The following is a 26,822-nucleotide window of genomic DNA, read 5'->3' as shown; positions in this document are numbered from 1 at the left end:
GCTGGATAGAATCAGAACTGCTCCACTGTATGTCATAGCCCCTATCTTTTCCTTTAGTTCAAACAGTAGAAACCTGTGTTTTTTTAAGTCTGAGGGTCTCAGTTATATTCCTCACTGCCGCCAAAAGTTCAGAGTAGTCTTTGTTGTGCAATGTGATGACAACTGCATAGTATCCAAGATTTATTACAATATAACAATTGATACATTGGCCAAGAAGCATCAAGGAAGAACTTTCTTCAGGACAAAAACCTGGAGAGAGAAGGGGTGAATGGGAACAGTTCATTCATCCATCCCTGATGTTTGTGCTCTCACACGTGGTCTTTTGCAGCCTTCTGGTTGTTGCTATTATTAGAAGCCTGGGGGAGTTATGTTTCTACCCTGCCAGTTGCTGATCATATTCCTGCATAGACTGCAGTGGAACAGGAGCTGTTCTGTACCACACACAGACACACCTTCCATACCACAACTAGACTTTTGAAATTAATAGTCATTATCTAGCACTGCACAGGTCTGTATACAGTGTCCCTGCCTTCAAGACCTGACAATCTAAGTAGCTCTAAAGGTTGCACTAATTTGTTTTTTTTTAAATAACTGGTTGGTAGTAACACAGCAAAGTGACAGAATTGTAAATAAGTCTGATTACTGATGTGTCTCTGCTTGGTATGCAGCACACAAGTCAGTTTGTTAGTACATGAAGTTTATTTAAGGTGGTTTGTAACTGAAGGAAGGAGGAACAAGGGCTGTTCTCCTTTAGCTAAAGATGTATGCCAAATGAAGATAGTGTAACTACGGGTACCTGAAAACAGAAGTCTTGTGAATATTAATTTACAGGAAGGACTGAACCAAAGTGACCTGTTCCACTTTTCTTTTGTTTATATAAAAGTGTAAGTCTTCCCCACAAGAAAAGAAATGGTGGCAAAGTATTTTTATTAGAGCTGTCAATTAATCGCAGTTAACTCATGTGATTAACTAAAAAAAATGAATCGCAATAATCGCAGTTGCAATTGCACTGTTAAACAATAGAATACCAATTGAAATTTATTAAATATTGTGGATGTTTTTCTACATTCTCAAATATATTTCACTTTCAATTACAACACAGAATACAAAGTGTACAGTGCTCACTTAATATAATATTTTTATTACAAATATTTGCTCTGTAAAAATGATAAAAGAAATAGTGTTTTTCAATTCACCTCATAATGCAATCTCTTTATCGTGAAAGCGCAACTTACAAATGTAATTTTTTTTGTTACATAACTGAACTCTAAAACAATGTAAAACTTTAGAGCCTACAAGTCCACTCAGTCCTACTTCTTATGCAGCCAATTGCTAAGAGAAACAAGTTTGTTTACATTTACGGGAGATAATGCATCCCTCTTATTATTTGCAATGTCACCTGAAAGTGAGAACAGACATTTGCATGGCACTTTTGTAGCCAACATTGCAAGGTATTTACGTGCCAGATATGCTAAACATTCGTATGCCTCTTCATGTTTTGGCTACCATTCCAGAGGACATGTTTCCATGCTGCTGATGCTCATTAAAAAAATAATGTATTAATTAAATTTATGACTGAACTGCTTGGAGGAGAATTATGTGTCTCCTGCTCTGTGTTTTACTCGCATTCTGCCATATATTTCATGTTATAACACTCTTGGATGATGACCCAGCATGTTGTTGGTTATAAGAACACTTTCACTGCAGATTTGACAAAATGCAAAGAAGGTACCAAAGTGTGATTTCTAAAGATAACTACAGGACTCAACCCAAGATTTAAGAATCTGAAAGTGCCTTCTAAAATCTGAGAGGGACAGAGTGTGGAGCATGCTTTCAGAAGTCTTAAAAGAGCAACACTCTGATGCGGAAACTACAGAACCCAAACCACCAAAAACGAAAATCAACCTTCTGCTGGTGACAGCTCACTCAGATGCTGAAAAGGAACATGCATTGGTCTGTACTGCTTTGGATTGTTATCAACCAGAACCCATCATCAGCATGGACACATGTCATCTGGAATAGTGGTTGAAGCATGAAGGGACATATGAATCTTTAGCACATCTGGCACATACATATCTTACAATGCCAGCTACAAAAGTGCCATGCAAATGCCTGTTCTCACTTTCAGGTGACATTGTAAACAAGAAGAAGGCAGCATTATCTCCTACAAATGAGGAGACTAGTTTGTCTGCGTGATTGGCTGAACAAGCAGTAGGACTGAGTGGACTTGTAGGCTCTACATTTTTACATTGTTTTATTTTTTATTTCAGTTTTTTTTATATAACTTTACATTTTTAAGTTCAACTTTCATGATAAAGAGATTGCAATCAACTTTCATGATAAAGAGATTGCAATTAACTTAACATTGTATTAAGTTAATTGAAAAATACTATTTCTTTTATGTTTACAGTTCTACTATTTATAATACAAAATAAATATGTTAGCTCTGTACACTTTGTATTCTGTGTTGTAACTGAAAACATCCAAAAATATTTATATAAATGATATTCTGTTATTGTTTAACAACATGATTAATCACACGATTAATTGCAATTAATTTTTTTAATCGCTTGACAGCCCTATTTTTTTATTAAATGAATTTCGGCTACAGGTCCAAAATTAGTTTACCGAGAACATTCATACAATCACAAAATGAAGTGTGTTTTGTGGCTACAGGAAATTTGCTTATAATTTAAGAAGTCAGTAAAGGTTAGGACATCCAGTCAGGAAACAGAAACAATGCCACATTACCTATAGTAGCTAGCCAGTCGCACAGCTCAAATATTGAATTTTAACTGTTTCAGTATTGAATACTGCCATCAGTTACTACAGTGACAGGGGCCCTATAAATAGATAGGTTACACAGGTGAGATTAGCTACTTGCAAACAGTTTATAAATAATCCAGAAGCTGAAAGTTGCATAAATTAAATCATTTTAAACAGTGAATATATTCAAAATAAATTGCACAAACAATAAAATTCACAAACAATTTGTGAACAGAAAAATAGCTAAATTGTTACAAAACGTATGCCTGGCTCATCTAGCGTACACTTAAATTTCTATTGGTATGAATGAGTTTTTTCCGTTATTAAGAATTATGTTCTCTCACCATTAGAACTGTGCAAGAAACTTTTGTAAATGGGGAAAAAAAATAAATAGGGGTTAACAATGCATTACAAAGAATGAGATAGCTCACACCTCTCAAGTTATTGTTTCAGGCTTTCTGTAGACTCAGGCAGACTTAGCTATATCAGTTACATTCCGGTCACATTACAAGGGTTCTTTTCACATACATTATTGCTAGAAACACACAAACATATTCTTAGATGAGATTCTGATACCATTACATGACTTCAAGAGTTGGGACCGTAGGTCCATTCCTATGCCTTAATCCAGCCCTGGTTGGGCATGTCTGTGCTAGAAAGGCCTGTGAACCAGTGATAGCACTAGTGGGATTTATTTTTTTAATTCCCCTATGTAGACAAGGCCTTTGTTGATATGATAATAGAAAAGAAGTTGAAATTGTGCTATGCAAATTGATGAATGCTCAACTGAAAAAAGCCTTCAGCGAGCCTACAGATTTCTGAACACGCAAAACTGTCAGGTTTACATAGATTATACATGTGCAGAAACCTACTGCAAGTAGGGCGGGGAGGAAAAACGGGTCAGATGCAAATTGGAATAAATGATAATGACTGAGGTGCTACTATGATGGGTCCTCTAAAAATACCGATAGATTAAGTTATCCCCTCTCCAATGAAGCTGTTGTAACCCACTATTCAGTGTGCATTACACATCCCCCTCTCTGACAGATGAACAGAAAACATGGGTCTATTACGGCTCTCAGCTACAGTATGGCTCTTTAGCTCAAGATGTGGAGTTTTATGCTTTAAGCTCTGGAAGCCTCAGTTCTGTTCTCAGTGAGCTGACCAAGACCGCAGCCACCTTACTATATTGTTCCACTCTGGGTTGTCCCTGGGTAATGTGAGAGTAAAGTGGATATAAAAAGCTACCAAGTCACAGATGACTATGCAAGGTAAGTGGCTACACATGGTGCAAAGGAGTGGAGAATGGGTAAACAGAGTGAAGTGCTGGCCCAATTGAAATTAATGGGAGTTTTGCCATTGACTACAATGGGATCATCGATTTACCCAGAACATTTGCCCTTTTGCAGAGCCAACCTGCCTACATTGGACTGATAAAAAGCCTAATATTTAATGTATGTACTATATACATGCACAGGCATTTGCTGCGTTTTGACTCTCAGGGTAGCCGTCAGGCCTGTTCTCCAAACTTCAGCATCTTCAGGGACTGACTCACTCTCTCTTGTTCTAAGGGATCTCTCTCCTACCCATTCCCCACCTTACCCCCATCTCTTCCAACTACTCCAATGTTCTCACCTTCTCTTTGCATCTTCCTTCACAGCATCCTCACCTGTCTCTTCTCTCCTTCTCTCCCCAGCATGGGGCTCCATCCCTCCCCCAAAACAGACCTCTCTGCTTCCTCCCCCCGCCCCCCCACTGAGAGCTTGATTGCACCAGGGTCAAGAAGTTGGGTTCAGGGTTGATGTCACTGGTGGTGGTGTTGCTTGGTGTTACTGAACCAGTTGAGACTCCTCCACCCTTTTCTGAGTGACTGTTCAACTTGCTTAGTTCCACTGGCTTCTCCCCTGAGGCAAAGCATGCAGAGAGTAGTGAATGCTGAGCAGTCAGGCAGGGAAGAGAGCGAGAGGAGGGAATTGCAGTCACTGGCCTCCTGCAACCTCACCCAGCAGCTGAGGAAGTGAACATCCTGGAGCACCAGACAAAAAAGGGAAGTTTTGCTGTTTTTAATATTGGCACATGGGCAGAGAAGCCAGAGAGGTGGTGGAGGAGGCAAAGGAAACAGGGAATAGTTCAAGAGACTGAGCTTCCAGCCAAAAGATGGAAGTCAGGTAAATCAGCACAGAACCGAGGACCAGGGAAATCCAAGTTTACTCTGGCACATCAATTTCCCTTACGGGGAATCTGAACACGTTAAAGCAAGCACAGAAGCAAAATGCAGGTGGCATAATCACTCAACTTTAATGGGCAGCTTTCTAGAACGTGTGCCCCTTGCAATCTCTCAGCTCAGCCACAAAGTTCTTGAGCTTCCCTCAGTCCCGAGCAGGAATTAACAAAATCTACTTCATTCCATACACTTATACCAAAGATATAACCTAACTCACAGGCACAGTTTAAGCAATCCTTTCACCTACCCATCCTTCCCAAATATGGGAAGGCACAGCCTGATTATAACCGAAACGTAACAGGCATTCAGGGGGAAGGGAGTTGAAGTGTGAGATAAGAAGAAGCTCACTATGGCTAGGGATCCATATGTGAAAACTTTGGCCTAATTTTCACCTATGAAAGTTCAGTATTCCTTCTTGTAGCCTTTTATTTTATTTAAAGTGAATTTTGTAATGTAGTATTACACCACCGTGGGTTCAGCTCTGGCAGCTACAGTTTCCAGCTTAACAGAGTGAAAGTCACCTCTGCTACTTGTTTCAGAATTAGAGTCTCTAGAAACACGAAGACCAAAGGTAGTGACCATACAGACATTCACAAGTACAAGGTCTACTCTACACTGTTTTACAAGTTTTATTAAAGTTACAGTTAAAGTTATGATTACCAAAGCCTACAGAAATTCTACAAAGACCTATGCACAAGTTATAAATATAGTTATACTCACATCCTTAACAACAGTGTTAGGGTTTGATGGGTCTCTCATGGCTTGATCATCAGTAGAGGGATGGTTCCTGCTGGAGTCTCCCATAGGGAGCTCAGTTTTCCCATTCTGGGCATCCCCTTTTTATAATGTGATTCTGTCTAAACCTACATTCTGCACATGTCCACAAAAGTGTCAACCCTCTTTTCTCTTATTGGTCTTTGTCCCCTGGATACTTAAGGGACCCCAATTTTCTGCAGACTGTATACATTCTCTTTATTCTCATTAGCATTGACACACAACCTGTATCCTGTGGTTAAGATACACGTCAGAGACAGATGCACCTTTACAGTATTTTTATGATCTAATATTAATCTTCTAGGTAATTTTTCACATACTTACCAGTTGGAGCCTCTAGTCCCATAATCTTAGGGCATCAGGTTATTTTCCAGCCATTTATGTCATCATTTCTTGTCTCCAAGGCTTAAGATAGCTAAGCTAAAGTCCTACAGGTTCTTGCATTTCAGCTTGTTTTACTCATGTCTAATACTTAGTTCCTCTAAATACTGATCAATCTTATACTTTAATAATCCTAGAAATTAACTCTAATTAACATACAATGAATATATATGATATAACATATTGATTAATCATAACATCACACAATAAATGAATAATTACTAAAATCATTGTCTACATTCTACCACCATGCCACTCCAGTGGCAATTTACCTGTTGAAGGCCTAATCCAATGCTCAACTTTCAGCATATAACAGTAAGTGAAAGCTTACTGTATGAGCTAGATTGCATTGGTGATGGCAAGATCTTGTACAGCTGCTGAGATAGGACTGAGATAACCAGGCTTTTCACTTTTGGAGTCTGATTATGTTGCAGGAGTGATATGTTCTATCTCATAAGGGCAGAAGGCTGCCTATGGCTCTCTTCTTTTCTTGGATGATGTTTTACACAGCAAAACAGACTCAAAGCAAAATATATAGCTAATAAAGCCTTGTTTTCTCTAGACTGCATATTATATTTGGTATACATTTTGCTTACACTAAGAAATGACATTCGAATTACCTCTATCCAAACAACGCAGTGTCTCTGTTACATCCTCTCCAAAGTGATAGCATGCCCAGATAACTGGCACAGACTAGTGCCTCATTCATGTCTTTTTAGAGCAAGGGTCCTAATAAGTATCGCCCAGATTTCAGTAGTGGATCATACTAAACCAGACCGAAGATGTGACTCCCATGAAGAGAGCGGCAGAGGGGACAACAACGATGAAAAGACATTACAGTAACAGTAAGGCCTTTGTTTTAACTTATAAAAGCAAAAGTAGTCGTCAAAGCTGCCGCAGGACCCATAGCTCAACCTTTCTGTAGCTTAGCTAGAAACTACAGCACAACACTTCCCACTCTTCTGAGACCACTTGAGACAGGAACATATGCGATGCAACACTTTGATTCTAGGGCTGAGTTACAGTTCTGCAATTTTATTCAAGAATGTGATTTATTCTGTAGTTTTAAATTTAAACCTTGAATGGTTTAGGGGATAGGGGAAAGTTTTGGGGGAGAATCAAGGGACAGATCTTACACCAGTTACAAAGTTTATTAATAAAAACAAAAACAAACCAGAATGCAATTTTACATTAACAGGATAAGCAACACATATTTTCTTCACTCTTCAGTGCAACCTTCACTTTTTTCCTATAGTTTATGGTGTTTTTCTTTTATATAGATATATATTTAGACATCATTATATAAATATATGCTATACAGCAGCTAGAACAGAGGAGGTAATGGTATGTCCTGGGTTAAAGTTGTATTGAGACTTGCCCTTACAGCAGGACAAAAATCCTCCCATTTCACACTTCGATTAAGTGAATTTAGGATAGGATTTCTAAGTGTGTAAGTGACTCAGGAACACAAGTCCCATTGAAAATCAAATGGGCTTTTTGTTTGGGCTTTTTAATCCCACATTTAGTCTCCATATTTACTAACTTTTACAGAGAAAACATTTTTTAATGTTCCCTTGAAAAAACCTTGCCTGGACCAATCTTTCATTTTTAATTTTATTTATTGGCTGCTCCCCCCAGCTAAACAACCCTGGTCCCCAGAGACTCCAAACCTCCTACACACCCTAAAAAAATCTCAAACAGTGGCTACTTTTGAAATATTAAAATTAAAGCTCACCATGATTCCCTTATTCAGACGAATGGAGACAGCAGGAAAACTTATGGAACTGATTTTCCAAGGCTACAGCAGACAGCTTGTATAGGTGTTTGTATCTCCCATAACAATTCTCCCTGCTCCTATGACCCTTATAGCCCCTATTAACAAAAAGTGTTCAAAGGCCAGGAAGGGTGGGAAGCCCAAGTTGTCAGGCACCCATAACTTAAAGCTCATACTTCTGCTCCTGAAGTATTTTCAGCTCAAAATCTCTACATCCCCATCCCCTCTCTCTCACCATCTTCCAGCCTCTATCACTAACAAGAGGCAAGAAGAACGGAGGGGAGTTGCCAGCTGTTGCAATTTTATCATGAGTCCTGCACTATTTGTTGTTTTTCCTTAAAGCCCCAGCCCATAGAGTCATGTGATTATGTTAGACTCTCAGCTTTCATTTTAAAACACATGTCTAACCCTCATAGAAAAGCTTGAAAAAGTGACCTAAGTGCACCCTAAAGGCTCAAAAGTCAGAAGGCAAAATATAAAGAATCCTCTTTCTTTTTAAATCTCATTATTTTGGGGGGCCTGACTCACAATCTTCAAATGTTTGTGGCTGGCAATACTGTTTGCAGTCCTGAGAGGCAGCTAAAGCCAGGTTCCCTCTAGTGAACTTCCTGTGGTCCCCTAGAGCAGTGGTCTCAACCCGGGGTATGTGTACCCCTGAGGGTATGCAGAGGTCTTCCAGGGGGTCTATCAACTCATCTAGAGACTTGACTAGTTTTACAACAGGCTACATAAAAAGCACTGGCCAAGTCAGTATAAACTAAAATGTCATACCAATGACGACTTGTTTATACGGCTCTGTATACTATACACTGAAATGTAAGTACAATATTTATATTCCAATTGATTTATTTTATAATTATATGGTAAAAAATGAGAAAGTAAGCAATTTGTCAGTAATAGAATAGTGTGACATTTTGTATTTTTATGTCTGATTTCGGAAGGAAGTACCGGTAGTTTTTAAGAGAGGGGAAACTTAGGGGTAAACAAGACAAAATCAGACTCCTGAAATGGGGTACAGTCATCTGGAAAGGTTGAGAGCCACTGGACTAAAGGTAAAGCCATGAGCAGGTCCATCAGACATGAACTTCTGCTGCAGAAGGCTAGGACCTCCCACTTAGCCTTGGACAGCTTGGAGGTGGATAATGAAGACTTTCTCCTCTGCCAACAGTTCCACTTGCATTCTCTGTCCCTTAGCTCCATCCTTCCCCCACCACAGCCATTCTTCCCAGGACTGTGTTCATTGAGATATCACTTGTAGGTGATTAAATGGGGGTTAATTAAGCCTGAGGAGGGGACTAATGTATGGAACATAGAGAGGGTGCTGAGTGACTTAACTAGCTGGTTCTTAGCTTTTTACAGTATGCAGTCTAGCACCCTTAAATCTAAATTAATGAATTCTTTTTGTGTGGGGCTGGGAATGTATGTCATACATATAATGTAACATGACCCACTGTCAACATCACAGAGGAACAACCATAGAAATATTGCACTGAAATAATTTTCCCTTTTCATATCATAACATCACAGAAGCATAGTAATGGGCTCACTGAGACTTGTAGTACATTGCTTTTGCATCATAATCTCACATAGTAATGGCATTGTAATTAGGGGAGGACTGTTCCCAAAAGGTTTGAGGTACAGTCCAGTTCAGTTAAACCTCTACAAGCACAGATGCTTATCTCACTTTATCCTATGTAAAGTCTCCTCCTCACCATCAACCCTCTCTACAGCCTCTCTCTACCCTGTCTTTCTCCCACTCCAACTATAGCCTTCTCCTAACCCTCTGCTCTATCCATCCCTCACCTTTCTTCCTCTCTCTCCAGCTATAATCTGTTCCTTACCTGATACATCACATCCCGAATCAAATCAATTGCATTCTTATCTCTTTCTATTTTAGATATTTTCCAGTGCAATTACTAATCCCTCCCCTGCCATCCTGTGTATTTTCCCCCCGTATACAACACTCTGTTCTTTCCCCCACCCAAGGTCTGTTCTGCTTCCAGCACTCTCCCCCAACCTATCACAAACCTTTGCTTATCTCTCCCCACCCCGAGCCCATGAGAGGGTCTCACAGCAGGTCTGGCAAAATGCTGGGTAAGCTGCAGTGCTCAAGCCTTGTTTGGTCATAACATTCCAATGATGCATTGTGCATCTGCAACCCCATGGAAACCCTGAAGTATATAAAATATGGCAATGGCAACCAGCCCAGAGGAAATGATCAGAGCTGCTGATGCTCTGCCAAGGACTTTGTGAGAGATCAGCAAAGGTAAGAGGGAGCCTGTTGGAAACCAGCAGGGTGGGAGAGACATGACATCAGTGATGAGGGTATTATATTTAAATTAATCCAGACAGTCAAAAAGACTTTATGCTTTGGGGGCAGGGGGGAGAGAGATTTATTTATTTTGGCAGAGGGAAAAGGGAAGAAAGAATTTTAGGATATATTATTGCTAGTTTATATTAAAGCATCACTATACAAACACTTTTGGACCAAATTTTGATGTCAGATACATATGTTTAAGTCTGGAATAAGGTTGTTGAAGTCAGAGAATTCCTAGAGAATCTGGGATCAAAATCTGACCATCTAGATTTAAGTCATTTTTCATTCAAATACATATTTATTCTAGCAATTGTAACACCATGTTTCAGTCAAATAGGATATGAAACTCCACTGCTACTGAATAACAGGGCTGGGTGAATTGATAGAGATAAAATTAGAGCCATCCCATCATTGTACCTTCCCCCATTTTTGGAACAGACCTTGACTCAAGCTCCACCTATGCCCAGGTTCTGAAATGTTGAAACTCAAATTTTAAACTTTAGTTCTGACCTCTGTCTTGGACCAGAATTGGAAGCTGCAGAGGTCACACAAAAAAACTTGTTTTCAAGAAATTCCCAGAACTAATATGCAGAATGAGATTCCAAAAGTTCTAATGAGCTTCAAACAAGCATCCAAAGTTTTGAATGGGTACCAGAATCCACAGTCCAGCGTTTTCAGGTTTCCTTTTCATTGCTGAAAACTAGGGTTTACAATGAACACCAAACTCAAATGGTAATTTCAGCATCAAATTAATAAAAGCACATTATATTGGATAACTTTAAAAAGCTATAACAACTCAGGGGCCTAAAGCATTTTTCTGCTGACTGTTGCAAATCAACCCCAGTTTACATGCCAGTGGCTAAGGTCACAATGCCATTACATTTGTAAGCTATGCAATCTGGGGATATGGACACAAATTTAGCTCCCAATATCAATTTCTTCTGATCTCATATCCCTCTGTATCAGCTGTCTCCAATCCATTGCAGGGCAAATGTCTGCAGAGGGTGGCCTCTATGGTCATGCTGAAGGGTTTGGATTTACTTAGGTTGCAGAGGTCAATATGTTATATCAAACCAAAAAGGGAAAATCGTACAGTGCAGTTTTTGTTTGCTAGGAGCTTCTCTAGCTAATAACTAGAAGAACAGCTGCCGTGCTGTGTGATGCAGAAATACTGTATATACTGTTGCCATTTTACATGCATAGTATCTAAAAGTCACACATTTTGTTCATTTTTACAATTTTGAAACTAAGTTAGTACTTTTATTTTCCCCACCTTCTACAAAAATCAGGCAGGGATCCTACAGACAACAGCCTGTATTTTACAACCCGTTTTTTATTCAGCTCTGAATGCTAAACACCTTTCAAAATCAAGCCTCTTATACACATGTCTAAATCAAGATTTAGGAACTTAACTTTAAGCACCCATTTTTTAAAAATGTTGGCTCTATTACATTGTTGTTCCTTTTCAACCTGAGTGGCTAGTCAAAGTTTGGGACCCTGTGATGTTCCAGTTGGAAGTAGAAATTGATGGAGCCAGGCATTTTCTGTGATGCAATCTTGTTTATGTACAATGAACATACAAAGTCCTGTCTCTCTGAATGCAGAAGGAATTGGAACAAAAGGAGCATTTTCTCACCTTACCTTACCAAACCTCTTTATCCAATACCAGACCCAAAAGCTCTCTCTCTCTAGCTTTTTCCAGGGTCATGCTGTGCTTACAGGCTTCTGGCTGGCTATCTTGCCTCTCCCTCTCTCTCTCTCTCTTCTTTTCTTTCTTCAGTTTCTGAAGGTATTAGCATAGGCCTTTAACATCTAATTATAACCTATATTACATATAAAACCCCCACCTTCAAAAAAATCAAAGTAAAAAAGTTAGGCAATTAAAGTTACTTATTCAATTTGTCTGTGAACTCTTCAGAATTGCATATTTTCATTCTGTTTTTATTTGTGTGGATACAGTGCAATGAAATATACTGAAGCATGCTGACAGTACTGAAATGTAATTATCAAAATCAAACTGTGGTATACCACATACCCACCCCAAAATACAGCTGTTAATGGTTTTAAGCTCTCCGATGGAATTAATGAATAGGAACAACAATAATGTGGTTTTGAAAATATCATTTCTTTAAAGTAGAATTTAGAACTTCTGGACCAAACAGGACACTAAGTAGAAAATTTGTGATAAGGATAATTGTTGCTAACCCAGGTCAGATTTTCACACAGTAGTTCAGAGGGTTGGACTGTGACAGAATGATAGTTAATATGATTTGTGGGAATTAGGTACGTTAAAGAAATCTACTTTAACTGGATATTTCTTGACCTTTAAGAGATTGCATTAGGAGGTTTTTCACCTAAGCAACCTTAATGGTTACCAAAGATTTGTTTGTTGGAATATATACACAATCAATACAACCAATATTTGTATATAATTACATACAAAAACTACATTAAAAAGATAGTTATTAGGGTCCTTCAGTTTTCCCTCTGCCTTCCACATAACATGCTCCCTGACCATAAAGACTCCATCTAGAGCAGTGGTTCTCAGACATTTGTATTGGTGACCCCTTTTACTTAGCAAGCCTCTGAGTGTGACCCCCTTTATAAATTAGAAACAGTTTTTATATTTAACATTATTATAAATGCTGGAGGTGAAGTGGGGTTTGGGGGTGGAGTCTGACTGCTCAGGACCTCTCCTTCCCCCCGAGGGGTCACAACCCCCAGTTTGAGAACCCCTGACCTAAAGCATGGTCCCCAATCAGACAATGGACATAGAGATTTCAGTTAAGTGACTGTATATATAGCACTGTTCTAGCCATAGCTTTGTGGCTGTGGAGAGGGTGAGAGCTATATGCCCCAGGGCAGGTCTTATATGGTTTGAGTTCATGTCTCTGTGGTTTAGAATTTTAAAGCAATACCCAGCAGTCTCACTATGTACAGTATATGTGGCTAAGAGTGACTCCCCCACCCTCCCACTGATGACTGGAAGTAGAAGCAGATGCTCAGGAGGGGACATGCATAACTGGGAATCTCTCAGACAATTTTTGAGATATACTAGCCCTGTTGTGCCTTATTCACTGAACATCAACCAAACCCCACAGTGGATACAGAATTACCAATTTCCTCCTAGGTTGTTCTAGTGAACTCAACAACATAGCATCTAGACCCCACAAAGAAACCCTTACAAGTCTGTGCTGAGGTACCAAAGTATAATTATCCCCATTTTACAGATGGGGAACTGAGGCTCAGGGAGATTAAGGCTAAAATTTGCAAGTTTTCACTAATATGAGCTACTTAGGGCCTGATTTTTCAGAGATGTTGAGTATCTGCAGCCCCTGTGGATTTCAGCTGCAGTGAGAATGTTCAACACTTCTAAAAATCAGGCCCCAGGTGTCTGAAGTTGGGCACCCAGAAAATGAGGATACACGGTTAATAATCACCCTTTTGGGAAACGTAACATAGGACACGTGCAGCAGACACTGAGAGAAAACCAAGTTCCAGGTCTCCTATGTCTCAGTGAACTACCTTCACCACAATACCATCTTCTTTTCTCCTCCAACCCTCTCCCTCATAAATTCACATCTTCCAACTTCAGCAACAAAAAAATTTAGGCCGCCACAGAAAGCAGCTTGAAGCACTTAAAAAAAAGTGATTCTTTCTTTGAGCATTCAAGGCACTGAATAAGGCAGAGATCCTGTGGAAAAAAATGTTGGGAAGCCTTGGAAAGAAGGAATCTGTCTCCCAGCCTTAAATGAGGTGGGATTAGGAGTGAGTAACCTGCTTGGGCACTTGGTCAGAGGGAAGTAAGTTGTGAGTCCTCTTCCCCAGAGAGTTGTGTAAAGGGACTGCTGTGGGCCCCTAATAGAACTGAATGGCCTGAGCGCTGCTAGGCTGGGTTACGTTGTCTATTCTAGATACAAATTGAATATAGTTTTAGAAACAAAATGATAAAACACCAATATAATGTTATTTCCATGTTGCCTAAGTAGTGCTGTAAAATCTACTGATTTCAGAGCTGATAAACAGATGTATCAAAATCTAATAAAATTACACATGTTTTTGTTATGAGGGACTTCTATGAACACAGATTTCAATGTGGCACACACAGGTAATTGACCAGTTCCAGTATTTTTGTGTCAAAAACACAATGAGGATTTTTCCCTCTGGATTTTAACTGCAGAAAAAAGAGGCTGTCACTTAAACTTTATCCTCCTTTTCCCTCCCACCTTCCCCGCTCCCCATCCCTCCCAAACCCCACATGAACACACATAGATCATGTCTGGCTCTAAATGTAAATATACAGCAGTAAAACAACAGAGCTAAAATTAAAAGACGAGTCCAAGGAACAAAAACAGCCAACAAATGTATCTTGTTAGACTGCACTCAGAACAAGGTTTTTTATCAGGAATGTTGTTGTCAGCGAACACCAGAATAATTTTCTCCTAATAAATTTCTATCTTGTGCAGAGAAGCTAAAATTCAGCCAGTAAGAGGCAAACTCTTGGGGTATGACTCAGTCACTTCTGCTACCACTGGATTAGATGTGTGTCCACGTTTCAAAATACAGTGAGCCAATAGATCTCATCAAAGGGCTTTGGGGTATTTTTAAAAACCCAGTAGTGTAAAAGCTTAACATTTACTTTAAAAGATTTGGTGCTTTTGGTTATTGCAGACTTTTCCTTTTAATTCAGAGGAAGGGAGTATGCATAATTTCACATTCCCTGCAAAGCTGAAAGAAAAATAGTGGTCTAAATAGGACTTTATCTTCTTGTCGTTGCTGCTTTGATTCATGGAAATTAAAATACTTTATGTTTTTATATTGCATTCCTTGCAATTCCTCTGAAATATTTTTTCTCTCCCCTTAAAAATGTCAGCAAAAATAAATGTGTGTTAGGATATTAGCAGATTAGTTCAGTCAAACAGTGCTAATTATAGGTTTAATTGCTTATATATGAAAATCATTTATTTAAATTAGCTGCATCAAACATACAGTGTGCCCAAATACTGAAACATTGTGATCCTGGAAACTAGGTTTGTTTGTCTCCCCCCCGCCCCCCGCCCGAAAACAGGACATGCAAAAAATGAAGAACAATGTCCCTCTATGTACTGATCAGCAAATGCGTTTAACCCCCAAGCTCCCTCCTCCTCTCCCCCTGGGGTCAGAGAACAGCCTCCTTTGAACAATGACTAATGGACTGCATTGAAATGTGGGGGGGGGGGGGGTTGCAAGGAGAAATACTATTCGAGCCAACAAACTTATTTCATTTGTGATTTAGAGGGACACTGCACCTTTTCCCGAACTTCTCCAGGGAAAGAATGAATGGCCATCTCAAGGTTATGTAAGAGTTGATATTTGGGATGGAAGACATTGTACCACATTAGGTTTTAAATAAATAGGGTTTTTGTCATGTCACAGGAATTCTGCAAAGCAAAAACATTGCTTAAACGGCACAAAATCCAGTCAGAGACATTCAGGACTAAGGTGAGTACAGCAGTGATGAAATGCATGTTTATGAATGAACAAATACATTGTATTAATACACAGACTGATAATATTACTACAGGAGGTGGGATGGACTTGTGTTCTGATTTGAGAAGGAAAAAAAGAGGGAAAAGCCAAGGAAGCCTACTGATTTTTACCATCAGGAAAGCCTAGGTAATTAACATACTGAGGAGTGCCTGGCTGCCAATCCCTCTGTCTTGTGGTGACAAAAGAATGCATATGAGACATTTTTATAAAATGAACAAAGAGAAGCAGAAGAGCTGGTACTTCCTCAGGTGAGACATATCAAGTTTTCATGTTCCATGTCTCTGCTCCTTCAGCAATCAAGTTGTATCTGAACGTTACTGCATTTTTCTAAACCTTCATGTTGATATTAAGCTCCAGTATTCTCAACATTATGGAAGTACAAACACAGCAGCAAAGCCTGGTGGCTGCAGAGAGCTCCTCTTAATTTAATAAGGGTTTTTAAACAGAATGCTATGCACCATTGACTGTGCAGGAAAGCTATTTTTGCTGCAGAAGTTCCCAGCTCATGCATATCCTTGTACACGTCTCTATGCATTCCCTCCCTCCCGTCCCCTTTTCCTGCTGAGAGGGTCACATGGCCATAGGAGAGCCTGACCCCCTATTTACATTTCAGTGTGCAGATTACACACTGAAGAATAGTACTACAGTTTACTGCTTCCCATTTTTTTTAAAAAAACTTTAAAATTCTAGTTTGTATGAGTCTCTCTTTGCATGCAGCTTGCAATTTTTTAAAAATTTTTAGTTTGGCGTAAGAATTCATTCTGAGTTAGGATGCGCCTATATAAACAATAGTATATTTCAGTTTTGTGCTGTATAGTGCCTTGCACTTGAGATCTCACAATGTGAAAATGTTTACAAACTTTATCAATTTTGTAGATGAGTACACAGGCAGAGAGAGGTTACGATTTGCCTGAGATCACTCAATGAATCAGTGACAGACAGAGCTGGGAAAATGCTCTTACTCTGGAGTCCCAGCTAACTGTTCCCTAGTCTGATTACTAGATGCTCCTGTCTCCCCTTAAATACTCTAGCACACACATAAAAACAGACTGTGTGGTGTTTCAGCAGAAATACTATCAGAAAACCATAGTGTATGTAAAAAGGGGCCATAAGGAGATGTTGTTTCAAATTTAGAAAGAGCATATTGGTGAGACTTCCCTGAGCTTCAATCTCAATTGAATGGATTTCCATTGTGATCAGGAAACAGCATAGTAAGAGTGAGACTTGGAGATGCACAGCCTCAGGGGATTTATGTGGTTATAGCTCTAGATGATCCTGTAACAGGTTGGAAATGAGATACAAAGGGCTCTATTCTGTCCTCATTTACACAGCACTTAACTTCAGATTTTCATGCCACTTAAACAAGAATGTCACATAAAGCATCTCACTCATTTAAAATGATACAAACTATTCTCCCATCAAGATTATCCCATGCAGCTCAGATCATGTTACATTTACATAAACAGAGATGGGCTTTGGAAAACTGGGACAGAGATTAAAATAGAGGTTGTGAGAAAATTAAGCCGAATTCTCTTTAATGCTCAGAAGTATGCAGGCAAATTAGGCATAGCAATTAGACCTTCTCTAGTAGTTTGTTTACATGTGTATTTATCAGTACAAATAGGTGTGTTGTACTGTAGTTTATATAAATGTACAACCTGCACTTTTTCACTAGGAATCTACTGGAACTTTCAAAATGTCATGCTCTAAAAAAAAATCTGCTGTTGTATACGTACATACAATATTGAGAATAAAGGGGATGGTGCAATGTTATATTAATTATGTTATCAGAATTAAATGTTTCCTGTACTTACGTATATAGCACTGCCATTAAGAAAAATATTTGCCAGTTACCAAGCAGAGGTATGAGTTATCCTTATTTCCCCCCGATATTAAATGTAGAGAAATACCATGTCATCTTTATCTCCATTTCTACTGTGTGTGGTAATGTGGCAAATGTTGACTTTGAAGAAAAGCTATTATACAGTGTGTGTAGCACACAACATTTTATGCTAAATCCCACTTGAATATATGAGTGTGTCTAATACACTAGCCTGCTGTACTACCCACCAAGGACTTTTACCGTCTAATGGTAAAACAAACACATCCAGACAACTGAAAGAGAAGGATTATCTGGGTATAATATTTTTATGCATACCAATTAATCCAGATACAATGGTTAAATTTCAGATGCTAACTATTCTGGCTACAATACCTACATTAAGACAGGATACTAGCTACAGGTGTGATTTTATTCTCCAGTAGGATCGAGGATAATTGTACTCTTATGTAGGCACAAACTGTACAACTCTCAAAGTCAACAGTAGTCAAGTACAATTGCCACGGGCAGACTTTGGGACTCTCTGTGACCTTTTATTGCTGTGCTCTTCATGATCAATCAAGAATTTATCTGGTATTTACCTTGATTCCTTTTAATTTATGGCAATTTTGTAATATTGCTTTTATATTTGTTGGATAGTTTTAGGACATACCTACTTCAGAATGTTCCATTTGGAAAATATATAGGTTACCAGAACATGAATATAGAGATATTTTGCACTGACATGGTTGTGAAGTGTAAAGTGTACTTCATTTGTCTGTGAAAATCTCAAAAGCTTCTGTTTGGGATCATTTTCATTGGATGTTTATCCAAAGTAGAGCTAAGCAAATACTTGGGGGGAGAAGGGGCATTTGTGAATATTCATTCAAACATTTTGAATTTTACTCACCTGTTTTCATGCTCCATCATTTTCACTGTCCAAAATGTTATAGCAACATGTGCACTAGCAGAAGTATTCAAAGCTACAGCAAATTGCAAGATAATATTGGGTAATTATTGTGGCACCTTATAGACTAACAGACGTATTGGAGCATGAGCTTTCATGGACGGGTGAATACTCACTTCGTTGGATGCATGTAGCCACTACATGCATCCAACGAAGCGAGTATTCACCCACGAAAGCTCATGCTCCAATACGTCTATTAGTCTATAAGGTGCCACAGGACTCTTTGCTGCTTTTACAGATCCAGACTAACACGGCTACCCTCTAATACTTGATTCTAAGGGTATGTCTGCACTACGGTATTATTCCGATTTTACATAAACTGGTTTTTTAAAACAGATTGTATAAAGTCGAGTGCACGCGGCCACACTAAGCACATTATTTCGGCGGTGTGCGTCCATGCACCAAGGCTAGCGTCGATTTCCAGAGCGTTGCACTGTGGGTAGCTATCCCATAGTTCCCGCAGTCTCCCCCGCCCACTGGAATTCTGGCTTGAGATCCCAATGCAAAAACAATGTCGCGGGTGATTCTGGGTAAATGTAGTCACTCAATCCTTCCTCCGTGAAAGCAACGGCAGACAATCATTTCGCGCCCTTTTTCCCTGGATTGCCCTGGCAGATGCCATAGCATGGCAACCATGCAGCCCGTTTAGCCTTTTGTCACTGTCACCGTATGTGTACTGGATGCTGCTGACAGACGCGGTACTGCAGCGCTACACAGCAGCATTCATTTACCTTTGCAAGGTAGCAGAGATGGTTACCAGCTATAGCACTGTCTGCAATTGGAAATTGGTGATGACAGTTATCAGTCCTTTTGTGCTGTCTGCTGCTGTCATGGGTGCTCCTGGCTGGCCTCGCTGAGGTCGGCCGGGGGCGCATGGACAAAAATGGGAATGACTCCCCAGGTCATTCCCTTCTTTATGTTTTGTCTAAAAATAGAGTTAGTCCTGCCCTGGAATATAGGGCAAGTGTCATAGAGAACCAGAGAGCACAGCCGCTCCGGGTCAGAGCCGCAGAGATCCTGCAGAAATGATGATGCCATTCTAGGGGGTGCCCCTACAACAACCCCACCCATTGCTTCCCTCCTTCTCCAACCCTCCTAGGCTACCGTGGCAGTGTCACCCCCATTTGTGTGATGAAGTAATAAAGAATGCAGGAATAAGAAACACTGACTTTTTAGTGAGATAAAATGAGGGGGAGGCAGCCTCCCGCTGCTATGATAGTCCAAGCAGTACAGAATCTTCATTAGACATGAAAGGGGGGGGCTGATGGAGCTCAGCCCCCAGTTGCTATGATGAGGACGGTTTTCAATCCTTTTGCACCGTCTGCCGGGAATGACCAAGAGTCATTCCCATTGTTGCCCAGGCGCCTCCGGCCGACCTCACCGAGGCCAGCCAGGAGCTCTCACGGGATGATGAGGACGGTTTTCCACTATTTTGCACCGTCTACCATCAGGAAAGGAAGGGGAGGGGATGCTGCTGTTCAGCGCTGCAGCACCCCGTCTACCAGCAGCATGCAGTAGACATACGGTGACATTGAAAAAAGGCGAGAAAAGTTTTTTTCCCTTTTCTTTCACGGTGGGGAGGGGGGTAAATTGACGAGATATACCCTGAACCACCTGGGACAATGTTTTTGACCCTTCAGGCATTGGGAGCTCAGCCAAGAATGCAAATGCTTTTCGGAGACTGCGGGGACTGTGGGATAGCTGGAGTCCTCAGTCCTCCCTCCCTCCCTCCATGAGCGTCCATTTGATTCTTTGACTTTCCGTTACACTTGTCACGCAGCACTGTGTTGAGTCCCTGCTGTGGCCTCTGTCTGGAGATTTTTTCAAATGCTTTGGCATTTCGTCTTCTGGAACGGAGCTCTGATAGAACAGATTTGTCTCCCCATAAAGCAATCAGATCCAGTATCTCCTGTACAGTCCGTGCTGATCAGCGCTCTACACTGGGCAAACAGGAAATGAAATTCAAAAGTTCGCGGGGCTTTTCCTGTCTACCTGGCCAGTGCATCCGAGTTCAGATGGCTTTCCAGAGTGGTCACAATGGTGCACTGTGGGATACCGCCCAGAGGCCAATACCGTCGAATTGCGGCCACACTAACCCTAATCCGACATGGCAATACCGATTTCAGCGCTACTCCCCTCGTTGGGGAGGAGTACAGAAATGTGTTTTAAGAGCCCTTTATATTGATATAAAGCGCTTCGTTGTGTGGACGGGTGCAGTGTTAAATCGGTTTAATGCTGCTAAATACGGTATAAACGTGTAGTGTAGACCAGGCCTAAGAGTTACAGTCCTGCAATCAGAAAATAGAAACAATACCACGTGATCTGTTTCGGTCAAAACAAAAATCTTTTACATTTCTAATACCCAGTGTTTGCATAGGACCAGCTTGAGCTCTATGGACAAAAATATTATTCACCAGATAATTTTGAACAATTAATTAATTTGTGAAGTTTGCAAGCTGCTTGAATATAATTCATGAACAGGAACAAATATATGTATACAAATATCAATTAGTTCTCTCAGCTCTAATCCATGGGCTGGAAATCAGGACAGACCAACCATTCCTTTACTTACAAGATTACTCCTAGTTCACTTCTGGCCCCAGGTGGAACTAGGAAGCACGGGGACATGTCAAAATTCAAAATAATGCCAAGGGATAAAGGATAGAGTGTTAACTACATTTTTTCCAATCTCAAATAATTTTCAGTTTGTATTTGATCTGAGTTCCGGTTGAAAGATGAGGGGGCTTCCTATTTTATCCAAACCAGTTCACTTGTCCCCATCATGCATCTATGTACACCTCTACCCCGATATAACGCTGTCCTCGGGAGCCAAAAAATCTTACTGCATTATAGGTGAAACTGCATTATATCGAACTTACTTTGATCTACTGGAGTGTGCAGCCCTGCCCCACCCCCACCCCGGAATGCTGCTTTACTACGTTATATCCGAATTCATGTTATATCGGGTCGCATTATAACAGGGTAGAGGTGTACCACCTGTTAGATAACCAAAGGGTGTAGTGAACTGAACAGCTATGGCAGGGTTGGTCAAACTGCAGCTCATGATCTGCATGCAGCTCTTTTACAGCTGAAGTGTGGCTCATGGAGCTTCCCCTCCACACACACACATTCTCTGTCTAACAGACTGGAGGAGGGAACTTTGGGCTTCTGCCCTGCAGTGGGGCTAGGGGCTTCTGCCAGAGACAACAGGTGCCTGCTGAGAGTTGGGGGGGAACAATTTAAAGGTTCACCCCCCCCCACCCAATAGTTTGAGTCATGCCCCCCTAGGCATGCTTCCGCTCTTACCCTCAGTGGCCCCACCTTAAAGCTCCCAGGTGTTAGCTCTGCAGGGAGAGGCAGCTGCAAAAGCAGGGTTCTCCCTGCAGCTTGCTGCAGCCTCTCCCCACAGCAGCATCTCTAAGCTTGCCGGCTCCAGCAGCTGCTGTGCAGGGAGGGGGCCCTGCAACATCATGTGGCTGAGTGGGGCCAGCAAACCCTGGCAAAAATCTGGGGGGGCATGTCACTGCACATATACCCCCACATGTCTCCTCTGGCTTCTGCCCACTGGCAAGGGGGGCTTGGGGGCTTCACCCCAACAAGGCGTGCCTGCCAGGGCTCCAGGCTTCCCACAGGGCTGAAGCCCCAGACCCCTCTACCCACACAGCTGAAGCCCCAAGACCCAGCAGGTGTGCCCCACGGGGCTGAAGCTCCATCAGGCACACCCTGGCTCTCAAACTTCTGAAGATTGTCATATGCGGCTCAGAGGACCTATATGTTTGGCCACCCCAAGCTATGGAATGAGTGAAGCCTTCTTCATTCACGTGTGCTGTCTAGGAACTTGGGCACACAAAGGAGCATATGTTTGGCTATTTTTTCAAGTGCTTTTCTTCCACAGACCTCACAAGACAGCTTATCTAGGCTAGAAGAGCAGTCTGGCACTACTTGCTCAGCCAAGGAGCAGTGATCATTGACTATTTTTATCTCTCTAAAACATTATTAGCGCACTAACATCAAAGTACACCTCTACCCCAATATAACGAGGTTGTGGGGAGCCAAAAATCCCTACTGCATTATACGTGAAATGCCGTTATTTCGGGGTAGCGGTGGCAGGGCTGCAGCGGTGATTTAAAGAGCCCGGGGCTCCGGCTGTGGGGAGCCCCAGGCCCTTTAAATCGCCGGTGGAGCCCCACTGCCGCAGCCCCAGGATAGTGGCGGTAGGGCTCCAGCAGGATTTAAAGGGCTCGGGGCTCCCCACAGCAGCCAGAGTCCCGGACCCTTTAAAGCGCTGCCCAAGCCCCACTGCTGCAGCCCTGGGGTAGCAGCGGCAGGGCTCCAGTGGGATTTAAAGGGCCCAGGGCTCCCCGCAGAAGCTGGAGCCCCGGACCCTTTAAAGCACCGCCGGAGCCCTGCTGCTACCGTGCTATATGCGAAACCGTGTTATATCGGGTCGTGTTATAGCCGGGTAGAGGTGTAGCAGCATATCCTTCACACAACATAACGAAAGAAGGCATCTAGTTGCACTGGCCTCATATGTAATTGTACTACCACATCACAAGTTGCTGCAGTGATAGACGAAATCACATATTCTCTAAAACAAGGAAGAAAAAAATGCATCTATAACATTCTTTGAAAGGTCTCTAAATGCATGTTAGGCATCAACTGCATTTCACCAAAACAATACAAGCTGCACTGACAGCAAAGTCCTAAAGTCACATACCTTTACCAAAAATGATAGAGAAGATAGAATTTAAAGTTGCCATCAGGGAACATGACTGTATAAAGCATATAGGTAATAATTGGAGATATACCAATCTCCTAGAACGGACCTTGAAAGGTCACTGAGTCCAGCCCCCTGCCTTCACTAGCAGGACCAATTTTTGCCCCAGATCCCTAAGTGGCCCCCTCAAGGATTGAACTCTCAACCCTGGGTTTAGCAGGCCAATGCTCAAACCACTGAGCTATCCCTCCCCCATAATGCACATGATATTTCTAAATGGGTCCTTCTTTGATCTTCACAAGGATGACTATGTAACCAGAACATAAAATATGCTCTCTAGGCACACTGAATACAGGTACAATGGTCATTCTTAAAACTTCCAGTTGTCTCATGAGTATCTTAAACAACTACATTTTACCTCAAGTACCTGGTTCTTCCTGTGGAAAGGGCCAATATTTATATGAACTGTTGGCACTTAAAACAATGCCGCCACGCTCTCATGCAGCAAAATGTAACAACAGAGAGGGTAAATAAAGATAATTGAAATTTTGTGCATCACTTTAGCCAGCATTCTGAAGCAAACCATTATCCACAGAAACACCGCAGACCACTCCTACCTTCCCATCTCCCTGGCTGTCTAGTGGAGTTCTTCAAGGGGACAGAAGCAGGTTGCAGACAGTATGAGGTTCCCCTACTTAATTTTTTTAGCTACCTACTTGGGACCCAGGCTGCACGTAGCATTTCCCACTGGGAGAGGGAGGAAATTCATGGATGGAAATAGGCCATTTTTGCCTTCCCAAACTGCCTTTTACTCAGATATTTTTGTGGAGAAGAGAGGATTGAAAATATGTTTTTATTTGTGTGTCATATTTGTGACAAACATGGGACCATAGCAAGCCACATATTTTTGAGCAGAATTCCCCAGTAATTTCCATTCAGATTGTAAGCTCTTGACTTGTGTTTATATCCATGTAAGCCAGGCCTGCTCAGCGTAGCACTCTGTCCCTCTCTAGTGGTGGCTAGGCAGCTGAACATTGATGAGCCTGCTACAGCCTGGGCTAAGAGAACTGGCTTTTTTTAGCTCAGGCAGTAGAGGCTTATGTATTAAGATGCAAAGCTCCCAGATTTTCTCCCTAATGCAGACAACCCAACCAGGGTGGCAGCGTTACATACAGTTCTTAACACAATGTAGCCTAAGCGCTGTTAGAGCCTCTAAATACTCCTGAAATACAAATCATAAAATGGATGCCAATATAAGGCACACATATAGAGAGAGTATCTGAGGGGTAGCCATGTTAATCTGGATCTGTAAAAAGCAACAAAGAGTCCTGTGGCACCTTATAGACTAACAGTTCCAGGAACTGTATGAATTATATTGCCAGGCCCTACCACTATCAAATACAAAAAACATGTAGGTGTTTACATTTTCAGAGAAATGGGTGCACTGTTACTCATCTAATCTGACTATGACGTGCTTTATTGAAGTGAGATGAGACACATCCGAGCTGTTAAAGAATTTCCCTTTTACTACTTTAATTTTCCTTCTTATGCATGCTCCTTCCTGCTGTAGCGTAGGCACTGATGACAGAATGAAAACACCTTAGTGCACCTCTCAAGGGTAGTCATAATTATTCAGCTTTTCGGTAGGAGAGGGGTTGGGGGAAGGAGACGGAAGAGAGATATTTTCCTAAATTCAAAGTACAAAACCTATGGGTAATTTGATTGGTACCTGGGAAATAGGAGGGGGAGGGAGGCAGGGGGAAGGAAACGGGGAGAGTGAAGATGTAGCAAGGGTTGTATTTCAAGACACAAATAAACGTCTTTACTGTCAAACTCATATCACCAAGACATTAATTCATGTCTATCTGTAACAGACAAAATATTGCTGATAAGAAGTTTTGCTGTAACTCATTAATTACTAACCATATTTAAACCAACCAAACATAGTGCTATTTCACGTGTCAGTCTTTCTGGAATATAACTTGTATGAAGGATACTGTACTAAATAAAGTTGCATAACTTTCCACACCTACTTTGTGTACAGTCAACCAAAAGCAATTCTGCAGTTTGACAATATTTCTGCAACATGGAAAGACAGACAGTCGAGTACAATATGGGCAGAATAACTCATTGCTGTTAGCAGGAGTCCTCTTTCTCTGACAACTTCAGAAATGCATTTTAATAGAATAGCAGCCACTACAAAATTATGGTGTTGGCTGGCCCATATACTATACCACTAATTAATTAGAGAGGAGATATTTACCAACAAGGTTTCAAATACAGTATACCAAATATATGAAATGTTAGTATTTTTGATATGATACCCAAGAGGTTTACAGAACTATGACAGCTGGGAAGAGGCAGAGGGGTTTTTTATTTGACTTTTTCCACAAGTATCAGTTAAATACATACACGTGAGGCACTTTTGCAAATAATCAGAAGATTCTTCCACACTAGAAGATAGAGACATAAAAAAGCAATGTTATTTTAGGAGAGGCTGCAGGAAAGTTTGGCCTAATTTAGAGAACTTTGTTTCTCGGAGACACATGAATTGCTCTGTAGATGAAACATGGAGATAAGAAGTTAATTTTACATACACACGCACATATGCCAACTGCTGAGCAAAGCATATTATATAGAAGCCCCACCTGACATTAGAGCTCCATTGTGCTAGGCAAAATACAAACACACAGTAAAAGTGTGCCCTGAGGGGATAGCTCAGTGGTTTGAGCATTAACCTGCTAAATCTAGCATTGTGAGTTTAATCCTGAAGGGGGCCACTTAGGGATCTGGGGCAAAATCAGTACTTGGTCCTGCTAGTGAAGGCAGGGGCTGGACTCTGACCTTTCAGGGTCCCTTCTAGTTCTATGAGACAGGCACAGAAGAACTTACAGTCTAAACAGGCAAGGGGTGGGATATGAGGACTTATTAATATCCTATTTTTGAGGGTGGGGAACTGAGGCACAGAGAGAGTAAGATCCTAGCATCACACAGCAAGTCTAAGGTGGAGCTCACAGCTGAATTCAGACCTCATGTGTCTCAGTCCATTGTCTTCCTCTTTGGTATATGATACATAAATAAACTATAGTTGTGACCCTGCTGAAAATGTAATAGAAGCAAGTCATCTGAGCAGCAGCACACACAACTGAAGTCAATGAGCAACAACTGAAGTTGTACACAGGAATAACTAGTTCCAGGATTGGTTCCTAGGAGTCTCTTTATTTTAGCGATTATTGATACATTCTTGTGAGCAATAGATTTTAAAAAAGGTAATTTGCAACAAAAAACACTTAGTGCTAAACATTCGTTATCTGTATTTCATAGTATGCATCTGTGATGGAGGGACTGAGACCTGCCCATTATGTACAAACATTGTTCGGAGGGTTTTAACAAGAGGCCTTACCTAAAATCGATACAGACAGCCAAAGCAGTCTCTGAAAGAGGATATGTGAGCTAAGCCCTAAAGCCTTTGAAGGGTTGCTGTTAATCATCACTAAAGGATCTTGATATCCTCAGTGGTCCATGTCCTAAAGAAAACAGTGAGTCCAAACCAT

The 26,822-nt window shown here is 41.1% G+C and overlaps 1 protein-coding gene and 1 long non-coding RNA gene across 3 annotated transcripts in view; one reads left to right on the top strand and one right to left on the bottom strand.

Moving 5' to 3' along the window:
* Window positions 1-26,822, bottom strand: part of LDB2 (LIM domain binding 2) — a 322,964-nt gene that overhangs the window by 267,405 nt on the left and 28,737 nt on the right. The window contains exon 1 of one of the 2 annotated variants that reach the window (XM_045019749.1): window positions 9,948-10,018. The exons of the other annotated variant lie outside the window; for it this stretch is intronic. The gene's annotated coding sequence lies outside the window, so the exon portion shown is untranslated. Of the gene's footprint in view, window positions 1-9,947; window positions 10,019-26,822 lie in introns of those variants that run through there. 2 annotated transcript variants of the gene reach the window in all.
* The window catches only part of LOC123371876, an 80,415-nt gene continuing 63,712 nt past the window's right edge, over window positions 10,120-26,822 (top strand). The window contains exons 1-2 of the long non-coding RNA XR_006579975.1: window positions 10,120-10,185; window positions 15,652-15,717. This is a non-coding gene — a long non-coding RNA (uncharacterized LOC123371876). The remainder of the gene's footprint in view (window positions 10,186-15,651; window positions 15,718-26,822) is intronic.

Source organism: Mauremys mutica, chromosome 5, assembly GCF_020497125.1.
Source record: "Mauremys mutica isolate MM-2020 ecotype Southern chromosome 5, ASM2049712v1, whole genome shotgun sequence".
Taxonomy (NCBI): domain Eukaryota; kingdom Metazoa; phylum Chordata; order Testudines; family Geoemydidae; genus Mauremys; species Mauremys mutica.
This window is presented reverse-complemented; position numbering and strand designations above follow the sequence as displayed.